Source organism: Haliotis asinina, chromosome 4, assembly GCF_037392515.1.
Source record: "Haliotis asinina isolate JCU_RB_2024 chromosome 4, JCU_Hal_asi_v2, whole genome shotgun sequence".
In the NCBI taxonomy this organism is placed as follows: domain Eukaryota; kingdom Metazoa; phylum Mollusca; class Gastropoda; order Lepetellida; family Haliotidae; genus Haliotis; species Haliotis asinina.
Window position 1 is genome coordinate 62,074,930 of NC_090283.1, and position 11,307 is coordinate 62,086,236.

The 11,307-nt window shown below is 39.0% G+C and overlaps 1 pseudogene; it reads right to left on the reverse strand.

Moving 5' to 3' along the window:
• Positions 1-258: 258 nt before the first annotated feature.
• On the reverse strand, positions 259-1,983 carry LOC137281071 (uncharacterized; annotated as a pseudogene).
• Positions 1,984-11,307: the final 9,324 nt, after the last annotated feature.

Here is an 11,307-nt window from a genome sequence, read left to right on the forward strand (position 1 = left end):
GAAGTACTATACAATTATAGACTGGTGATGAGGTCAATACCTGTTTTTATGGACCCGCGAAAAGCAATATTGCTTTTCGCGGGTTCATAAAAACAGGTATTGACCGAATTCACCAGTCTATAATTGTTTTATTATGTAATTACAGAAAATGAACTTCTAAAAACCAAAACATAATCATTCAGTCAAGAAATGTAATTTTATTTCCACTACAAACCAATAACCTTACGTCAACAATACTGTGACAATACAAAGCTCATTTTACTGGTGTTGGTAGAAATTGTAGTTAATAGTAACATTGCAGCCATGCATTACAGGTCCGGGCATTCGGGTCAAGCAGTTATGTACCATGCTGCTCTGCATCTGCACATTAGGCCTAATTGCAGAGTCAGTAGTTTCATGAACATCAATTGTTTCCAGAAGTCTGTCAAAGTCAACATCATTCAGGAAGTTATTGATATCATCAACAGGCGCGGCAGCATCACAGGTTTTCTCAGCTATGGTTGCTGACATTTTCTTCTTGGCTTTCTCATCAGTGTAGCCAGTGTATGTTTTTAGGCTAGACTCAGACTTATGTCCAGTCACGGTGATAATATGGCGGGAAGGGACCTGAGCTGCGTCCAAGACGTGAACAGTTGTCGCTCTCAGTGAGTGATTAGTATATTTCATGGAGAGCCCTGCCTTGATGCTCAGATTTGGCATCATTGAACCGATACGGTTGTGGCCAAGGGCAATGGGATAATAGTGCTGGTTATATTCCATCTTCGTGTTCGGTTGTTGGAACAACTTTGGGCAGTTTTTATTCAGAAGTCTTATGTACTTCACATAAGAACGGACTGGGCATCTTGTATTGTCTGTAAAAGAATGAATAAATTGTTTGAATAAAAGTGCATAATAATGTAACATTTTATGGATTTGAACCTTTGAGCAAGCTTTTATCAAAACTTAAAACAGCCGAAGGAAATTGAATGAGAGTGACGTCCCTTGATATTTGTAGTCACGGTTGCCTCGCCAGCGTCATTTGTTGTAACTTTGGTATGTATCCTTTCAGTGTTCACAATCATATTGGCTTACATTCAAAATAATGTGTTCAATAAAATTGCATACCTTTCTTCTCATACATCCTCCCTCTAGCACGGTCTCCGTCATCTTGATGGTTCTTAGTCTGTTCGTCCGTGCACATGTAAACAAACATGTCTCCCTCAGCGTCCGTGGTAACCGCTAGGTCTGTTACCCTTAGTGCTGCCAGGTTCTCTCTCCCTCTCCTTCCAAAGTGAAGCATTATATCCAGGAACACCTGATCGTCAAATATTAGGTCTAATTAATGGATTTATAGAATCATGATTGATCAATATTTATACTCATTAAAATTGTAAATACATTGAAGTGTAGTGCATCAAAAACAGTTTGATTACATAACGATTTTTGTATTTGTCTATTCACCTTGTATTGTAGAAATACGGGACTGTCATCACTGCAAACGTAGTCGTACAGTTTAATCAGATCTGCGTCGGCTATGGGGGCATGATGATTTACTTCGCCGAATCCAGTGCGCTTCAATTCTTTTCCCATCGCCTTGAAAGTCTTGCTTGATGTCTTGAAATCTGCGCCTCGTATTATGTCAATGTCAGGTCTTGTTTTTTCGATGTACCTCTGTATTCCATGTCTGTAGGCCATGAGCGTTGAATTTTTGTATTTTTCTCCTTTTTCGGTCCTTGCTTCTAGGTAAAACTCTGATAAAATAGCGTCAAGATCTTCAGGGGTGAGATTTTCAAATTCGATAGTTTTGCCCTTTTGGCTCAGGTATTCCCTAAAACACGTATCGCCGTTGAAGTGGCCTTCTTTGTGTTTTTGGCTTCAACATTTTCCAAAATAATCTTTTTTTCAGTATCCGAAAGTTCCGCAAAACGAGTTTGTTTACTTTCTGTCATCTCAGCGTTACGAATGAAGCGTAACGGGAATTCCGTCAAGCAAAGCTATCTCATTGGTTGAATCATAGGGAAGTCCTCATCCGGGTCTCTCAAAATCTATTTTTAGTAACTCAAGTCAATACGAATATTGGTCGGACCTGGGTTGGAGTCAATATGCTTTTCTGTCGACGGTCACGTGACCGCCTCTGGACCAATCAAATAGCCAGGAAAATGTGCGTACATAATAAATATTAATAGTATTTCAAATTTTGATGGGCTTACAGTGGGTTAGTATACTGAATACAACATAGCACTATTAATTGCATTGATAAACGTTCGTACACACGACATTGATTACTAGTGTTACGGTTCATAATTGGCCATGACAAAATGTATAAGAAACAAGAACCAGCAAAATAGAACACAGACAAGTCTAAAATATTCAATAACATGTATTGACCAAAAAGCAAGACGCAAAGATTCATAATAGAGGTTGCATCTGAGACAACCCTAAAGAAATGAGTCACAAATATATAATATCAACTCCCCAAAGTCTTTTGTTTCAGTGGGAAACAGTTCTACTAAATCTTTCACAACGAACGATCTTGAATGTGGGTCAGGCTTGATGAAGAGGCAGACAGATGTAGACAGGCAGAATACCGAAACAACTCCCGTATCTCTCTGTGTTAGTTCGTGTGCGTGTCGTCAACACAACAACCAGCCATATATAGACACGGTCACTGATTCTTGAGCATTCCAGCGAAGTATGGAACCTTTACGATCGGCCTCTTTTACTAACAGACTAAACACAACAAAGGGAGGTAACTCTAAAACGCTACCATAAAGGCGTGCCGCTAAAGCACTATTACCGATGATACAAAATGTGCCCAAGAATAATAATGACTCAAAGCTGTAAACGCTGTGACCAAATAATATCTATCACTTAATCAATTACAATACAAATTTCTAAAATGCACTCTCCTAAAACTAGTAAGACATCAATTGCTTTCTTGGGGAATTATTTTTGCATCAGTTTGGTCATCGTTTGGGGGAAATTGTATTTTGATGTGACTGTTGTTTATTTTAAAGGTCTCTCTTCTTTTTCAATTCACATTTGGCTTGGACAACTTTGCTTCATGGATATCTGCGTAGACTAATAGTCATGGACAGCTTGTACGTAATTTCTAAAAGTAGTAGAATTGAGGTTTGTATTAAATTGAACCCGACTAGAGTAGTGTGCATAGTGCGTATCATCTTGGTGACATTCGACATTATTGCACTTTAAATGACACCCGAATGCTTGACATGCTCAGTAGGTCACTGTAAGCTTATCACTTCAGTTCATGGTTAGGGGAATTGTAAATAGCAAAACATAACTGCATTAACATGTCTTAATAGATGTTAGCACGTCGTCTTAACAAGTGTGTAATGTTCTAGGTGTACTTCTGTCAGTGAACACCGTAAACTATCCGTTTGTATTTTCAAAGAGGTTCTTTGTGTATCTTCAGCCAAACAATTAAAATGTACACAAGCTACTTAAGCTTTGACGTAAACAATGCGTAATGAAGATTAGTTTCCTTGTGGCATCTGCAGATACGAGTCGGTCCATGAAGACGAGACAGATAGTTGTGCTTTTACTTTTTCAGGCATCGATAACAAAATGTGAAGAGAGGATTTTGCAAACAAACAGGCAAAAGACTTTTAGAACTGGTAACAGCTGTACGTCGCTTGAGGGGCTAATCATACGATGGATAGTGGTAATTGGAAAGTTGATGGTAGTTAGTTCAAAAGCAGGCGATCAATTTTCCTTTTCACTTAGAAGCACACAGTAATTAACTGAGTCAATGACAATGTTTTCTTGCCACTGCAAACTGATGTGCCTTTAGTGAGGATCTGAAAACAGCTTAAGCTAGTCTGAAGTTATACACATGCGTTGGAGGTCGTTGTTCTTCTATAGCTATTGATCCACATTTAAAATCCTCGTATACACTAAGTCATTTTGAGTTTTCCTCCTCCTGCAAAAACTGGATCAGTAACCCGTCGCTTAGTGTGTATTTTCCTACGTGTGGTACTGTTTTCTTATGTAACTGTATCAACTAGATATGCGTCATGTTTTCTGGAAAGTGTTTGCCCATGCACTCAAACTACAAACTGACATTTGAAATGTGTATCTATCATGAATATCTCTCTGATTTTGTGACGCTGCCTTTGTTAGCTTCGACAAACGAGAAATGTCTGTCATTCTTCGCCACGTGAATAAATAAGAATATCCAACAGAGTCGACAGATATAGAAACAAAGTGCTGCTTACAGACTGGTTGCGGAACACTTCAAGTTACCATCTGGTCTGTCCTTTGGACAAGAGGACAACCTGGCGGCTTATCAGTGAGGATCACAGTTCTACTATGTGGACGCCTGTTGCGCGGTTATTGAAACGATGAAACTTTACTCATAGTTTTTCTGTAATTGACCATTATGTTTTATCAACATAAGGGGTGCAGTGGGGATATTCTGAACTATCTATATGAAATAGCATTTGGAAACGTCTTTCATCTAAGTTTCTTCAGAAACGTTATCTACTTTTGTCTATGTATATTTCAAAACGCATATACGTCTATTTATTTATCTACCTTATTTGGCTATCTAGACAAAAGCACTCTAGAGAGTTAGAGACAACACTACCGGAGGCTCCCCAGGTTACCATTTCCAAGAATGGATTGGGAATAAATACACGTTACAAAATCGTTTCCTGAATCATTAAAGGTTTCAAACTGTGAACACCATGTGATAATGGGAGATTAGATTCACTTGGATGGGTGCTCTCTGAGAAAAAGATGGACGGGTGCAATGTGTGTTTGATGATGATGAGTTGATTGTTTGAAACTTGATTGTTTCGGCGGTCAGTGGTGCATACTTAAGAGATAATGTATTATGCGTGCAAAGAAATGAGTGGATCAGTAAACAAGAAGAATCATTAAAGTTTGCGGGTTATTTTTCATGCACGATTATTCACAGAGTAGGGCCCACGCAGTCGGTGTGTGTCCCGTCAAGTGTCAAGTGGAGTGTGAGCTGAATGTTACTACATGTTCTTTTGATTTATTAATGATAACGTGTGATGTCTTGCTTTAAAATTATAAAAATTCTGTCTCTAATGTTGAAATTGTGACAGTAAACAAACTGGCGGTTACTGCCCCATAATTTACAGCCTTAACATTTTCGCTGTGAGACGAGTAAAGGACGATGCATTAATGACTAGTGACATAGGAGGACGTATTTAATGCAGAACAGAGGTATCACATTACGCATTTAGGAAGTGAGACATGGTAAATGTAATGCACGATGAGTGACTATGATGTGGGATACACTGTCTTACATTTCAAGATCCAGATGCACAAGATTGTCGGACTGCAGCGATGCTCTATCTGTTGATACTTGCGTCTATCTGTAAGACGAAAGTGACGATCACAATAGACTATGATGGATTTGTGGAAGAACCCTGCCAAATAGATTTTAGAAAAATTGAAACAATGAATACGAAGTAATTGTACCAACTTAATTCTACAGTGAGTGAGTGAGTCAATATTTAATGCTGCAACTTCCAGTTACATAACAGATGAACCACCCACACGGCTATTTCAAAGTCCTTAAACAAAACACATGTAGAGGAAATACGAAAATTATCGCCTGATAAAACAGGCAGCAACTGAATGTCATTAAGGTGGCAATTTCTGACACGGCGATCGTTATCAATTCCACGGCTAAACGTATAATCAGTGTGGTCAGTATGCTCCGTGTCAATTCTCAAACTAATACGGCTGTTGTCTGTACGTCAGGTAGCGTATCATTGGTTAGGTGTTGACAAGTATAACAATAACAAGGGATGACTGAACATTCATCAATACATAAACATGTTGTACGTGTTGCTTTATTAGAGAGGTTTTGTAGACTTCAATATATGGTGAGCTGAGAACGCATCCAATAGATATACTGGCACGTTGTCTAATATTTTATATAGGATGATGTTTACAATGAAAACGAATGACTCACACATCAATTTACCTCTTATCAATGTTGTTAAAACGTTTTTCTTTTCAGTTTTTTTTAATATTTTTTTTATTATTTATTTTTTTATATTTTTTATTTATGTTTTTTTATGTTCTAGTTTATATATATAAATTTTGTACAGGTGAGATCTGGACTAAAAGTAACATAATGTCTATACACTCTAACTAGTATTATCGACACTGGAACGAATGTAAATTAAAATCTACTAAAGGCCTGTCGTGTATCACCTTCTCTTAACACCACACTACATCTTCTTGTTCACACACTTTAATTACTCTCAAAAGAAAGAAGTAGCGATGCATCGCATGGTGGAAATATGGCCGCCGAGTGACGTCACATAGAACCCGATTATATTTATATTCTTTAAGAATTAGTCTCTAACCCAGCCATGCGTTAGGCCCGTGCACGTGAATAACGTGAATAACCTCAATCCAAAGTGTAACAAATCAATACACTACACTCCTCCCACCTAGGTTTAAACTATTCCTTAAATACACAACTTACCCCAATATCTACTCATAACATGACCCTTACTTTTACTTTGGCACAGTCTGTATCTGTCTCAGTGAAATGCTTTAATTTAAAGTCCTTTTCAGAACATATATCATTTCACTGTCGCACTGCACGAGATACAAATCCATGAAATCAGTATTGTAAAGTCATAAAAATTCCCTTCACCATAGAACTAGTCACTAGACTTTAGAGTTCATAAAACTGATTACTAGTATTTACACTGTCAGCACACAGTCCTTCAGGTAACTCGGAGCTTCCCTCTCTCTTCGTGATGGTCTCCATCACTAGATATATTAATTTATATCCCTTATGTCTTGTACGTATAAAGCACTTCTGTTAAAGTATGCAACTATGTGAAAACCAGTCTACGTATGTTCCCATAAAACAAATCTATACATATGTTTAATTCTCTATGTCGCTATTGATATCTTCATGAGAATAATTATATAAACCATTCACAAACAATTCAAATAACCCACATCCAATGAATACGAGTAATGTGTCACTGTATATAATCTCCAAATAGTCTGTGTAAGTGGGGCAAGGTATCAACTGTTGTATGTTGATGAGTATAGTTCTGACTGGGGGTAGTATCTGCCAGTACAAATTACGAGTAATGCCTCGGAATGATATGAATATACCATTACGGAGTCTCATCGGCGGAAATCTGATGCATTACTTGCCACTGGTTCTGGGTATGTCAGAGGGAGGTACCTATCTTATGCTCCGGGGTATTGGGGTAGTCAAGTGGTTAAACTTTTTACTCGTCACCGAAGACCCAGACTGATTCCCCACAAGAATAAATGAAGTACATGGTATTGCTGGAACATTGCCTATAGGTGCATAAACGATACTCACTGACTTCATCACTCACTCTTATATATGATTTAGAGTGTCTGTCCGTTGGCATTAAAGTGGAAAACCTGCTTTCTTTTTGGAGTAGGTAAACATCATCGACAGCTACGTAATTAATTGCTTTCATTTCAGGGTTTAGACTGGGGAAATTAAAAGTATCTCGTCTTGAGAACAACTTATGAAAACCGAGCGTGTGCACTTATGTCTGCAAAGTCAATATCCTGTTGCGTTATGTGATTTGACGTCAGCGAGACGTGGTTCATTTCCTGGAATCTTTTCAGTAATATCGATTGAATAAAAAAGCAGTTACTTGACAAAACAGCACATTTGTTAGGTTTACGTGAATTACCAGATTTAAAGTGGTGTTAACATACAGTCGTGGCTATCAAGTTTCAGGATGTTTCATTTCTGTTGTGTACGATTAAAACCGAGTATTCGGATGGCAATTATTCTGTCAAATTGAGTTCATTGAAAGTACAAAATCACACAAGAATGATCCATTTACAGGTAGCTTTATTGAGACCCACGAATTGTACTGCATTGACGTGGGTCATTATTAGACGTCTTGCAGATAAAACATTACACAGATTCTAAAGACATCCGGAAAGAGTGTCGATTAGGTCATAGGTCATTCGGATAGTTGGTTTGTTGTTTAACACCACACTTCAGGAGTAAGGCGGCGATCTGTACATAACCGAGTCTGGACCAGACAGTTCTGTGGTCACCAGCTCGAGCATCGATCTACACAGTGTTCATACGATGTGTCATCCAAGTCAGCCAGCCTGGTGAGAAATGGGGATATTTGAAGTGTCACTCCAAGAAACAGGAAATTTCAAAGTTTATCTTTATGGTCTATTTTACTATTAAGCGCAGTCCCTTATCATTCCGTTGAGTGGATATTGTTTGTTTCACGACGCACTCAGCAATAGTCTAGGTGTATGACTGCGATGTGTGAGTAATGAAATATGGACCAGACAGTCCAGTGATTGACATCCCGTTCATCAGTCTGAGAAAATAGGATACCACGGTATGCTTCCACAGTCACGTGACCAACCGGTCCAGCCGTTAGTACACTGACGACTCTAACCACTATTACCCCGAATCTGACTTTGATGATTGTGAGTGACATGAATGTGTCTAAACAAAAATCAGACCAGGTAGGCAAAATGGTGAAACAAACATTTCGAAAACAGTAAACTGAACAATGTCAGTGGACGAGTATGTTCACTATGACATAGGTGGGAGTCCAGCAGTATCACGTGGTAGTTCTTCAGATGAGATTTTAAATTAATTTTACCAACGTCGGGAATCAAACCTGAGTATTCCATGTGACACATTCCATCTTGGCATCACCTGCACCCTTTTGTATTTGTATGAGTATTTATTATTTTAGACTGCGATGTCTAATAGACAGCTTTGCCTCCAGGAATTATTCCTCGTACTGGAATGTCTTTTCTTCTTGTTATCTTAAAATAGGGATAGTCATGTGATAGAGATGTATAGTGCAGAGTGAGTGAGGTAATTTTTTAAGTCACAGTATTTAGGTTTTCTGAAAACTATATATTGGAATTATAGAAATGTAGAATTATGGAATTATAGAATTATGGAATTATAGACGTAACGATATATATCCGTCAAGAAAGGACAGTAAACAATAAACAACACAATATCACGGATATCAGTCATAGCCTGTGACTCACCACTATCGGAGACGGTACGATATAAAAACGGGCTACAACACAGAAACAAGTTAAGGTAGATTACCTGACTGGGTACCACGGGGACTCACGGTACCTGCTTGATTTACATTATCTATCAGGTATTGGCAATTATTCGTTATCAGAAAGTCGTTAGCTTGTGATTGCTCCTGGCGTTCATTTAGGGAGTTCAGTGGGTCATAGTAAAGTTATTTTCGAGGGATAGAGCTGGACGCCATAATTTATCAAAAGGTATCGTCCATAAGTTTCGGGGATCGTATTGTCACTCAGAAAACACTCGTTCGTTAGCGCTCGTTTATGTTGATGCACAGTGAGCAGTGCTTGCGATATATGTTCACTACACGACATCGGTCGGGGAAGTAGAATGTCAAGTCAAATTGGGTTGTAAAATGCGTGCGTAGTGCCAGTAGTAGTAGTAGTAGTAGTAGTAGTAGTAGTAGTAACAGCATAGTAGTACCTTTTTGGCGTTTCAGTAAGTGCAATTACAGCCATTATTTGGTCTTGCTCGGAATGTGCTGAAAGCTCCGCTCATCCCTTTAACAGATGCAGAATGTAAATCTAAGTTCTGAGCATTCCAAGCTTGTAGTATCACAGCTGTGAACAGCTAGACAGGAACAGTTCAATTAGAGGTGTATTATTTTATAATGAGGAGTCCTTTGTATAAATCATTTGTGCCAAGACGCACACCCTTTGAGTACATATCAGAGGTGTACAATTTCTGTTAGTCAGTCTTGCGGTCCTTTAACTACATTAATTTCCCTGCTGCCTTGCAGGCAATGCTAACGCCTTAAGTGGAGCAAGTCTCTGGTCCCCAGATCTCCCTTTTGCTCCTTTCCAGTTTCAATATCATGTGTGTTACTATCAAAGTTATATATATTTAAAGACAAAGCGCCAGTCTCTCAATGAGATTGGATTAAGTTACTACTGGATCACAAATACGCAATGGTCACCTTGTGGATCACTGGTCAGCATGGAGAAAGTATCACTGCTCCTCTTTCAGACAGAAGACAAATGGATGACCCTTACCTTATGGTCAGCTCGAAGACGACTGTGTCACCTATTACTTACAGTCGATTACTTCCTGTTGTTACAGTCGATTTAAGAACACTGAACCAATCAACTTTAGTGAGTTTAATTTCACGACGCTTTTAGAAATAATCCAGCAATATTAAGCCAAGTGACACAAGGTATGGCTTTCATATTATGGGTGTATCGAACCTAGGTCTCTGGCGTTATGAAGGCACGCTTTAATCATTAGGGTACCCCATCGCCCCCTGCAAACTTAAAGTCTTTGTGATTACCCTAAGGGTCACTTTGATGACCACTGGATATGTCGTACCCTAGGGTCTACCCTATTTACCATATCCACCTGGATATTCCGGATATGTCACGGACTGTTGGTTACAGATCCTTCTTGCATGTTTTCTTCACAAACTTCCAGCTGCCGATAACAACTCCCCAAATAAGCCAGAGCTGTTTGTTGTCTGAAACCAGCATTACTGTTCTGACGTAGTAACAGTGGGAGGTACGTCCACCCTTTCATTATTTCCTGGAAGCAAGGACAGAAATATATATTTGATCGATTTGCGCTGTTTGCTTTAGGTTTTATATACACTCTTCAAACAAGGATGTAGGGGAACCTAAGCTCTCAGTATGGATGGGAAGTATAAGCGCACCACCATTTTTTTTATCACGAGCCCAAATCACAACGCATGACATGCACGTGCTCGTAATAGCCCAATGCACGTACATTTGGGGTCATCCTTGACTTTGACTGTTTTGAAGAAGGTAGGTAACTCACTGCAGGTCACAAATTTTGACAATAATCTTGCATCCCACTGTTGGTACTGTGTGTTTCTAGCCAGCATTGCTTGACATTGCGTGATTTATTTTTGATTTTGTTGTTGTTGTTGTTGTTGTTGTTGTTGTTGTTGTTGTTGATGAGTCGGGTTCGATTCCCCACATGGGTATGGAGCACCTTCTTCGTGTCCCCCGCCGTGGTATTGCTGGAATATTGTTAACAGCGGTGTATAGCCACACACACTCACTCCTATTTCCGGTCTTGTTCTGCAACGAGTATGCCAAGAGAACTCTTTAAACACTTGGCCACCCGTCGCCCCTGTCGTTTATGAAAGGCACAGCTAGGCTGGAATCTCCATAATCTTGCCTTTGTAAATATGACGTATTTTGAAGGATCTTTCCGTACTTCTCGTTTCCGAAATTATATTTTATGATGGCCATGTTACATGT